General features: G+C 35.0%; 2 pseudogenes; both read right to left on the minus strand.

Annotated features, from left to right (window-relative positions):
* Positions 1 to 1,477: 1,477 nt before the first annotated feature.
* Positions 1,478 to 3,776, minus strand: LOC116121110 (annotated as a pseudogene).
* Positions 3,777 to 6,007: 2,231 nt separating this feature from the next.
* LOC116121111 lies at positions 6,008 to 11,879 on the minus strand (annotated as a pseudogene).
* Between the last annotated feature and the right edge of the window lie 151 nt (positions 11,880 to 12,030).

Consider the following 12,030-nt stretch of genomic DNA (forward strand, 5'->3'; position numbering starts at 1 on the left):
ATTTTACGTGAGTTTTTGTCACGTGGGTCAAAATTTAACTAGACTTTCTACGTTTATCTTTATTATTAAATTATTATATTTGAGGACACACATATACCGGAAAATAACACAAAAAAGTGAAATTAAAAAATAAAAAATAAATAAAACGTATTTTCAGACCAAACTATGATGCTTGATGGGAAAGTAGTGATCAGATCTCTATAGTCCATACTATAGCATAGATGGATCCAGAAAGAATGAGGTGTTATAGATAATACATACGAAAGCTAGATCTACAAAAATAATATTTGAAATGACTGGATTAAAATGCAGTAAAATGAAACCACAAGGACTAAAAAGGAATTTATCTCCTCCTGAAAATAATTGTGTAGAAGGGACAAGGCATGTGAAGCAAGGGAAATGTTGGTGGCGTGATTATTGTTATGATTTTGTCTTCATTTTAATTAATTAAATTTGTAGTAAAATAGGATTTGTTTTATTGCAATAGTTGTTGTAATTTTGCGACAATAGTGTCCACATTCTTTTTCGTTCAATTTTTATGCTCATTATGTTCATATGCAATCATTCACTATATTTCCATTAATAATTTTAGTTTTACATTTATTAACATCTGTTGTGTTTTGTCACAAGGCTAGGCTACAAGTTTAGCATACATTTTCAAGCTTATCATGTCCTACACCTAAAGTTGGGGAGGGATGACGCTGTCAAAATTAAAAAAATCAATACAAGTTTGAATTAAAATAAATATAAATTTTATATTTATAAAATTTTCATTAATTAATATATTTATACTTTATAAAATAATAGAAATTGAATTGAAATGGATCCTATATTATATACATTGGCTAAAATTGAATTGATATGTGTTAAAAATCTATTTAAATAACCAAACACTTGTATAATTAAATCTACTTTTTCATAACACTTGTAAAACAATTAATGTTAACTCTTATTTGAATCAAACACTTTTTTATAACAAATATAAAAATGGATAAAACAATATGGTCCCAAGAACCCATCTTCTCTGTAAAAAAAAAAAACACAAAATCGACCCATACATGTTAATGATCCCAAGGCCAACTCCAAAATAATTTTAAAAAATATATTCTTGCTTCCTTTAACTTCAATATATCATCACAAATAAAAAAAAAAAAAAATTGATACAATTTGTGGTCCCAATAGAAACTTTATCTTCCTAAATCTTAATCTATAATTTAAACTTAAATTTTCAAAATAAAATAATACAAATATAAAATGTATTAATTTTGTCCGACAAAGTGAAGAAAAAAACTTAATCTATAATTTAACCTTAAATTTTCTAAACAACCAGTCATCAAGGCACTTTGTTCTTTAAGTAGCACATCAGTGACTGGAACAACTAGCAAAAACAAAGTTGACAAAAGGCAATGGCAACGGGACTGATTTTCTTCAAATTTCTCCACCATCATTTAAAACATTACACTGAATAGAGAAAAAATTACCTCAAAGCTGGAATTTTCGAGATCCAATAACCTGCAGCAATGCCACTAATGAATGCCAAGACTGAAGAATCAACTGCAGACCCTCTGTCGTAGAATTTGACTCCGATTGATTGCAAGAGGACTGCCAATGCACAGTGAGGTACATATCATAGCAACAAATGGCATCACAGGTCGAGAAAAGTCACAACTGGTTTTCGAAGTATTGACACAAGGCCAAAGTGACTGGAACTAAGACAACCTGCAAAGAGACACCAAGACCCAATATGAAATTTGCAGATCAAAATTCAATGACCTGTTAACCGTATATTTCCATCTTTTAAAGCGCTCATCACCTGCAATATTGACTTTGACATGGCAATGGCTCAACAGGCACACAGACCCAATAAGAAGGCCAGTTAAAATGGGGTAAATATAACCGAAGCAATGGTTGTACAGCTGGTGAGGAGAATGCTTAAGGCCACATCTCCTTTGCTCAAAAAGCTAGCATAGCTGGATAGCTGAGCCCCTGCAACACAACAGTTGAGAACAAAACCCGCATAGAAAATCTGGGCATTCCAAATGCCCATGCAATTAGCACTCCAAGAACCGGTTTGAGCACATACTGCGCTACTAACCCCACAGACAATGGTAAGTCTGCATCAGATCAGAAAAACAAAGATACTTGTGACAGATTCAAAATCTGACAAATAATTAATACTAAAATGAACCCTATAAACACCAAGAAAGAAATCATATACCTTTTAAATGCAGAGCAAATAATCAATGGAAAGTCTAATCCAATAGACAACATGACCCACCTAAACAGGGGCATATAATTCCTTGGACACCCTGCAAAAGTTTTAGATTCAGTTTATAGCAGCTCATGTAACAACTAATTGGTATGCCATGTTTATCAGTCAAAAAATAAAAATAAAAACAGTTTGTCTTAAATCACACAAACAACAGCCAGATTCTCAAAGGCAACTTCAATGATCATCATCATCTGTAAATTGGCAAGTAACTTTTTATCTTCATCCCAATTCCCAAATCCACTTCCCCACAGAAGAGATAACTAATTTCTACTAAAGTAATAAATTTAGCTTTGAGAGCCAAACGACACAACCGCATTACCCAAATTTCAAATAAGAGCCACAACTTGGATTTAAAATATTTGCATTCTCTTAAAAAAAATAAGTATTTTAATAGCATTTATACTAAAAGAATAACCTCGGACAAGTAAAAATAATATTTTAAAATAAAAAATAAAAATAAAAACCTCAACCACGTCCTGATATTATTTAACCCCAAATTGAGCTAGAGTAAAACATAACAAAAAAACAAAAACAACCCACCAAGTAAAATTGAAGTGAGCGAGAGCAGCAACAGCAGTGGCCGCAACAACAAAGGGAAGCATTGCAGACAAAACCTGAGACGACTTTTATTCCCACGTGTGTTGCCGCTGAGGATTTATCCCAAACGAAAGCTCGAAACGTTCCCTTCTCTTCGCTGCAACCCGACTCTCCCCACAAACGACGACGTAGAGCACGCCAGTGTACACAACCCACCATTTGTTTTAACGTTCTTTACGCGTTTGGATAGTAAAGGTGCGGACTTAATGTTCCTTTTTTGTACAGAAAGTTTTGGAGTGGAGCTATAAATGTTAACATGGAAGCCATTTTGATGATTTTGAGGGCGTTGCTGGTTCCGGGTGGTTTTTTTGATTGGTGGCGGTGGTAATGGCGGTGAAGCCCCGGAGATAGGTGGTTTTCCGGCGAGGGAAAGGAGAGGTGGGAGGTGGAGTTGAGAAGAGTGAGGGGATAGAGTATGGTTTTTATAAGAGATGTGAACAGATTGATGGTGCTTTAGAGTATAGAGAGGTTATGGGATTGGTATTAATCAGGTGTACTCCAAGGGTTGTGATTTGATCACTGGGAGATTGGACGGTGGTGATGGGCTTTAGAGTTGACATTTGTATGCACTTGGCAGTTTTTGCAAGAGCGTGTCTATGAACTTTTATATTTTTGGTGGGTGACCCAATACTTGAGGCTTCATAAATCTCCTTTGGTATAGAATTAGGCACTTTGTATGAATAAGAATGGTGGGGAATGAAAGAAATAGACAAAATATGGAGGGAAAATAAAAATAACGTAAAGTTGAGATGCTTTGAGAAGAATAAACGGGTGTAAGAGTTGCGAAGATGGAGGGCTGCATGTTGATGCATGGCAACTAATTCAGCCAAGTGTTTGTTCGGGTTCAGTTCAGCCATGAAAATTTCAGTTACTTTCTTAGCAAACAAACAACACAAACCTCTGGCATTGTAATTACCAATTAGTCGCTGGAGACTTATTCAATTCTTGATTCTTTTTTCTTTTTTCTATAAGACAAGACGGTGAAGCACTTGTTGATCACTGAAAGACTCATCTATTATCTGATATAAATTCAAGATTCCTTCGTTTTGAGTTTTGACATCTTCCAAGTGGATTCAATCCATTTTAAATGATGACAACACATCTATTGGAATTAACTTTCTCCCTAATTTGCTAAATATAATTTAAAAAAGTTAAAAAAAATGTCGGGTTAGATTTGCTTTGAGTGGAATAAAACCTTGCTTTAATTGAGGTCATTTTCTGATATAGACTTTGGGGGTATCTGTACCCTTCATAATTATACAACTTGCTAATGGATTGGTTCCCACAAATATCCGACAAGGAAGTGCTTCTCATTTCCTCCCCGTGGGTTTAATGTGAAACATTTTCACTTTTTTCACTTTAGCCAGTCCCAGTCAAACAAAATCTCTGCTTTCTTTAACCCACCCTCAGCTTTAGTCAATTACGTTTAGGTCCTATATCATTTCTATAACATACTTTTAGTAATTATGAATCTTTTTATTATGGAAACTTTAAAGAGATTGGTAAAAGAATGTTACCAGCATTCCCTCTATCACACACGTGTCAAACTCTATTTCCAATTATGAATCATCAAAGAGTATCAATCCAGTTTTCCAAAGCATTTCCTTGCACATCTCTAAAACAATCAGAAATCTCCATACATTAACAAATTACACAACCAAAATAGACAAGTTGGGCAGACATGGAAAAACAAGAACCAACTCCTTCAATCATGATGTTTCTTTCAATAATTTCTATACAAAACATTAATGGTTGAAGAAACATAGTCAAATCTTCCCTATCAAGATTGCATATTTCATTGTTCACTTCACAAATTAGTAACCTGTCAAAGAGGAAAGAAAATCATAACAAATACAACTGAATACCAGTAACTTTCAGACTTCACAAATTTAAAGATAAGAAAATAAAAAGACAAGATTAGCTTAGTAAGGGTTCAATATGATACAAGCTCATACAGATTTTGTGTACCAGCACAAGAATCACAACCTCCAAACATCCGCTCACACCTCGGACCAATCCAATCAAGGTCTCGGATGAGGTCTCACTCTAAGAACATCTGTTTAGCTCTAAAACTCAAAAATTCGAACATTTTTACACAAGTACATACCACTACCCTTAATTTGCATTGGTCAATACATCAAACATAAATTTTTTGTTAAAGAAATGGATAAGCTAATGCAAGTCAAAAAGGGGCAAAACAAAAAGAAAGTTTAGAATGGAAAAAATCTTAATAAGCTGCAATATGTGATGGTACTACACCAACAAAACCATAATGCATCTGACTGCTACATCACAAATCTAACAAGCAAGCATCTTGATTACTAACCAGTTGAATGTATATCAAAAGTTCAGCAATTTTGCCTAATTAACACCCCACACCCAACACTCCCCACCCTTCAAAAATAAAATTTTGTGTTGAGAAAGGCCAGCTAGATAAAAATTAGTTGGGAGCTCTACTCTTATAACCATCACTATACAAACCATTGGCTCAAACTCTCTGAAAATGGAAACAAATCCGTCAAGGTTTACACCTGAGCATAACAATATAAATATAAGTCCCTTTGAGAAAGAACAAAATAATTGCAAATTGAACAATGAATTTCTCGTGCTCCCTTCCTCCATCACCTCTAATTACCCATAGATAATATCCATTGCATATAGAATTGAACACACAAAACAGTTTAGTGGATTAAACAAGAAGGCACTAAAAACTTGAGATAAGAAGCTATATGTTAAATTAAGCAATAGAGCTTTATTATTTGAATTCTTATATCACAATTCATATAGGTTTGTGTCTCCGTTCGACCTAAAACTTATACTAGAAAAAGACTCAATATACCATCCATCCTTGTATTGATAATACAATAAATTCAACATACAAATTGAAAAGAAAAAATTATATCTTGCAGAGTTATCACCTGAAATCACTTCAACTGAATTATGTTCTGCCTCTCTTAATCATCCAAAGAATAAGCCTCATTTAAATGTTTCCGGGTTTAATTTATTGAACCCATACCCTATATTTTTTACCCGGGTACGGACCGACCCGCGGGTCCATACCCGTTTTGCCAGGTCTATACCCACACATAACAGACACAAGTACATCCATACTATGATTAAATTTAGATACATTGGATGTACATAGCTCTAGCAAGTCGAAGTAAATAACTCTCCTAACTTTACATCTCTAGGCAGTCATTTTTCCCGTTATCTATACTTGCCCCTATTTTCTCTGTATACTATTTTACTATGCTGTATCCACTTTCTGATGGTATTAACACCCCAATACAAGTAGTAACTTAACACTAAGAAAGTTGAGAAGATCAAGTGCATGTCAGTATTTCACCATCTCTGCATCTGGTATCAGTTCATTAAGCATTTGTGGAAGATCCTGAATGCGGTGCAAGCAAGTATGGTAGATCACGTATTCGAGAGCCGTTTCCCCAGAAAGAAGCAAGGCATAGACCCATTATAGCCATAGCGACTACTGAGCATGCTGGTGGAACTGCTTGACTGCTCCCAAGGAACTGGGTTGCGAGAAGCCCTGCTAAGGTGGAGCTTTGCATTCCGGTGCATAACGAGATTGTCCTGCTAACTTCTTCCTCCTGCCTGTAATTGAGAAAAAATAAAATAAAATAAAATAAAAAATAAACCCCTTTTAGCCGATAACTCAATTTGAAAGAAGAAACAGCTAGAGGCCAAAATTTACCAAACATTTGCTTACAAGTTGTAACTTAAAATTAACTTCTTTATCAGTATATCATTTTCTATCCTTAAATTGTTCTAATGGGGTCTCAGTTCTCTATTGAATATTACACGTTCTTTCCTTAGGTAACAATTCAAATTATCCTTGAATTTGACCACTTGAACTGACCACCTTTTGATTCACTTCCAACAGAGGGAAGTAATTGACAAATAATAAGAACAGCAAGAATCATAAAAGACATCAAATACAAGATAGGATTTAGATAAGGTAGGAGTGAGAATTAAGCTTGGGAGTTTAAACGAACAATTTAATCAGTGTTTGGTGTTACCTAAATTACAAGACCAGAATTATAAAAAATTTGCCTAATTAAATGACATAGTATCAAGTCAAAATCATTTTACATACACAATGCAAATAGGGAAAGCAGAAGAGAAGACTTCAAAAGAAAGAAATTGCCAGAAGGAACAATTACCGAAGAATAAATATTGTACAATGATTTGGATGGTGATTGTAAAAGCAGAAATCTGATGAAATAAGGTTAGAATATGATTAATACAGAAAGAGTATAATCGATGCACTATTGTCATAAAATCAGAGAACTCAGATCAAAGTTTATAGTTTCCAAATGTTAATGCTTCAGATAACCATGCCCTTAACACCTGTCAAATTCTAATAAACAGACAGAAAAAAGAAGGGAAGTTAAGTAAAACTTTCTTAATATTCTGAATGTTCCCAAACAATGGTGTAAAATTAGCAGATTGCGTTATAATCATTTCCAAATATGCTTGTATTTGTTTCAGCACGATAGAATGGCATCAAATCAAATCTCCCCTACCTAGGAGCAAAATATAGCAAAGGTCAAAGCCATGTCCAAAATCTACTATCTTAGTAGAGCTCTCAAGTCTTTAACATTTCTATGACCACTGAACATAATCCCAAGATTACTAATGGATATATCAGGCTCCAGACTAAGTCCACTTACAAGCATTAGTCTGAAAGAGCTATCACCAGACTTTACTGGCGTATGGATCTAAAAAAACAACCAGCATCAAAGGCACTTTGTTCTTTAAGGTAGCACATCAGTGACTGGAAACAACTAGCAGCAAAACAAAGTTGACAAAAGGCAATGGCAACGGGGGACTGATTTTCTTCAAATTTCTCACATCAAGTTAAAACATTACACTGAATAGAGAAAAAAATTACCTCAAAGCTGGAATTTTCGAGATCCAATAACCTGCAGCAAATGCCACTGCATGAAATGCCAAGACTGGAAGAATCAACTGCAGACCCTCTGCGATAGAATTTGACTCCGATTGATTGCAAGAGGACTGCCAATGCACAGTGAGGTACATATCATAGCAACAAATGGCATCACAGGTCGAAGAAAAGTCACAACTGGTTTGCGTAAGTAGAGCACAAGGCCAAGAGTGACTGGACTAAGACAACCTGCAAAGAGACACCAAAGACAACAAATATGAAATTTGCAGATCAAAATCAATGAACCTGATAACCGTATATTTCCACTTTTAAAGCGCTCATCACTGCAATATTGACTTTGACATGGCAATGGCATCAACAGGCACAACGACACAATAAAAAGGCCAGTTAAAATAGGGGTAAATATAACCGAAGCAATGGTTGTACAGCTGGTGAGGAGAATGCTTAAGGCCACATCTCCTTTGCTCAAAAAGCTAGCATAGCTGGATAGCTGAGCCCCTGCAACACAACAGGTGAGAACAAAACCCGCATAGAAAATCTGGGGCATTCCAAATGCCCATGCAATTAGCACTCCAAGAACTGTGAGCACATACTGCGTACTAACCCCACAGACAATGGTAAAGGTCTGCATCAGATCAGAAAAACAAAGATACTTGTGAACAGATTCAAAATCTGACAAATAATTAATACTAAAAAATGAACCCTATACAACACAAGAAGAAAATCATATACCTTTTAAATGCAAGAGCAAAATCATCAATGGAAAGTCTAATTCCAATAGACAACATGATCCCACCTAAAGCAGGGGCATATAATTCCTTGGACACCCTGCAAAAGTTTTAGATTCAGAGTTTATAGCATGCTCATGTAAACAACTAATTGGTATGCCATGTTATTATCAGTCAAAAAATAAAAATAAAAACAGTTTGTCTTAAATCAAACACAAACAACAGCCAGATTCTCAAAGGCAACTTCAATGATCATCATCATCTGTAAATTGGCAAGTAACTTTTATCTTCATCCAATTCCCAAATCCACTTCCCTCACAGAAGAGATTAACTAATTTCTACTAAAGTAATAAAATTTAGCTTTGAGAGCCAAACGACACAACCGCATACCCAAAATGTCAAATAAGAGCCACAACCTGGATTTAAAAATATTTGCATTCTCTTAAAAAAAATTAAGTTTTTTAATAGCATTTAATACTAAAAGAATAACCCGGAACAGTAAAAATAATAATATTTAAATAAAAAAAATAAAAATAAAAACCTCAAACCCGAGTCCTGATATTATTTAAACCCAAAATTGAGCATAGAGTAAAACATAAACAAAAAACAAAAAACAACCCACCAAGTAAAAGTTGAAGGTTGAGCGAGAGCAGCAACAGCAGTGGCCGCAACAACAAAGGGAAGCATTGCAGACAAAACCTGAGACGAATCGTTATTCGCCACGTGTGTTGCCGGCTGAGGATTATCCCAAACGAAAGCATCGAAACGTTCCCTTCTCTCGCTGCAACCCGACTCTCCCCACAAACGACGAGTAGAGCACGCCAGTGTACACAAACACCATTTGTTTTAACGTCTTTTACGCGTTTGGATAGTAAAGGTGCGGACTTAATGTTCCTTTTTTGTACAGAAAGTTTTGGAGGTGGAGCTAAATGTTAACATGGAAGCCATTTTGATGATTTTGAGGGCGTTGCTGGTTCCGGGTTGGTTTTTTTGATTGGTGGCGGTGGTAATGGCGGTGAAGCCGCCGGAGATAGGTGGTTTTTTCGGCGAGGGAAAGGAGAGGTGGGAGGGGGAGTTGAGAAGAGATGAGGGGATAGAGTATGGTTTTTATAAGAGATGTGAACAGATGTTATGGTGCTTTAGAGTATAAGAGAAGTTGAGGGGATTTGGTATTAATCAGGTGTGTACTCCAGGGTGTGATTGATCACTGGGAGATTGGACGGTGGTGATGGGCTTTAGAGTTGACATTTGTATGCCTTGGCAGTTTTTGCAAGAGCGTGTCTAGAACTTTTATATTTTTGGTGGGTGACCCAATACTTGAGGCTTTCATAAATCTCCTTTGGTATAGAATTAGGCATTTGTATGAATAAGAATGGATGGGGAATGAAAGAAATAGACAAAATATGGAGGGAAAATAAAAATAAACGTAAAGTTGAGATGCTTTGGAGAAGAATAAAAAGGGGTGTAAAGAGTTGCAGAAGATGGAGGGCGCATGTTGATGCAGGCAACTAATTCAGCCAAGTGTTTGTTCGGGTTCAGTTCAGCCATGAAAATTTCAGTTACTTTCTTAGCAAACAAACAACACAAACCTCTGGCATTGTAATTACCAATTAGTCGCTGGAGACTTATTCAATTCTTGATTCTTTTTTCTTTTTTCTATAAGACAAGACGGTGAAGCATTGTTGATCACTGAAAGAATCATCTATTATGATATAAATTCAGAGTCCTTCTGTTTTGAGTTTTGACATCTTCCCAGTGGATTCAATCCATTTAAATGGATGACAACACATACTATGGAATTAACTTATCTCCTAATTTTGCTAAAATATAATTAAAAAGTTAAAAAAAATGTCGGGTTAAGATTTGCTTTGAGTGGAATAAAACCTTGCTTAATTGAGGTCATTTTCTGATATAGACTTTGGGGGGTATCTGTACCACTTCATAATTATACAACTTGCTTAATGGATTGGTTCCCACAAAATCCGACAAGGATAGGTGCTTCTCATTTCTCTCCCGTGGTTTAATGTGAACATTTTCACTTTTTTCACTTAGCCAGTCCCAGTAAAACAAATCTCTGCTTTCTTTAACCCACCCTCAGCTTTTAGTCAATTACGTTTAGGTCTATATCATTTCTATAAGCATACTTTTAGTAATTATGAATCTTTATTATGGAAAACTTTAAAGAGATTGGTAAAAAAGAATGTTACCAGCATTCCCTCTATCACACACTGTCAAACTCTATTTCCAATTATGAATCACTCAAAGAGTAATCAATCCAGTTTTCCAAAGCATTTTCCTTGCACTCTCTAAAACAATCAGAAATCTCATACCATTAACAAATTACACAACCAAAATAGACAAGTTGGGCAGACATGGAAAAACAAGAACCAACCTTCAATCATGATGTTTTCTTTCAATAATTATTCTATACAAAACATTAATGGTTGAAGAAACATAGTCAAATCTTCCCTATCAAGATTGCATATTCATTGTTCAATTCACAAAATTAGTAACCATGTCAAAGGAGGAAAGAAAATCATAACAAATACAACTGAAATACCAGTAACTTTCTGACTTAAACAAATTTAAAGATAAGAAAATAAAAAGACAAAGATTAAGCTTAGTAAGGGTTCAATATGATAACAAAGCTCATACAGATTTGGTTATCAGCACAAGAATCAAACCTATCCAAACACCGCTCACAGCCTCGGACCAATCCAATCAAGGTCTCAGGATGGAGTCTCACATTAAGAACATCTGTTTAGCTCTAAAACTCAGAAATTCGAACATTTTTACACAAGTACATACCACATACCCTTAATTTGCATTGGTCAATACATCAAACATAAATTTTTTGTTAAAGAAATGGATAAGCTAATGCAAGTCAAAAAGGGGCAAACAAAAAGAAAGTTTAGAATGGAAAAAAATCTTAATAAGTGCATAATGTAGGATGGTACTACACCAACAAAAACCATAATGCATTGACTGTCACATCACAAATCTAACAAGCAAGCATCTTGATTACTAACCAGTTGAATGGATAATCAAAAGTTCAGCAATTTTGCCTAATTAACACCCACACCCAACATCCCCCACCCTTCAAAAATAAAATTTTGTGTTTGAGAAAGGACAGCTAGATAAAAAATTAGTTAGGGAGCTCTACTCTTATAACCATCACTATACAAACCATTGGCTCAAACTCTCTGAAAATGGAAACAGAATCCGTCAAGGTACACCTGAGCATAACAATATAAATATAAGTCCCTTTGAGAAAGAACAAAATAATTGCAAATTGAACAATGAATTTCTCGTGCTCCCATTCCTCCATCACCTCTAATAACCCATAGATAATATCCATTGCAATATAGAATGAAACACAAAAACATGTTAGTGGATAAACAAGAAGGCACTAGAAAACTTGAGATAAGAAGCATATATGTTAAATTAAGCAATAGAGCTTTATTATTTGAATTCTATATCACAATTCCTATAGGTTTGTCTCTCGTTCG

Source organism: Pistacia vera, unplaced genomic scaffold (assembly GCF_008641045.1).
Source record: "Pistacia vera cultivar Batoury unplaced genomic scaffold, PisVer_v2 Contig966, whole genome shotgun sequence".
NCBI classification, from domain to species: domain Eukaryota; kingdom Viridiplantae; phylum Streptophyta; class Magnoliopsida; order Sapindales; family Anacardiaceae; genus Pistacia; species Pistacia vera.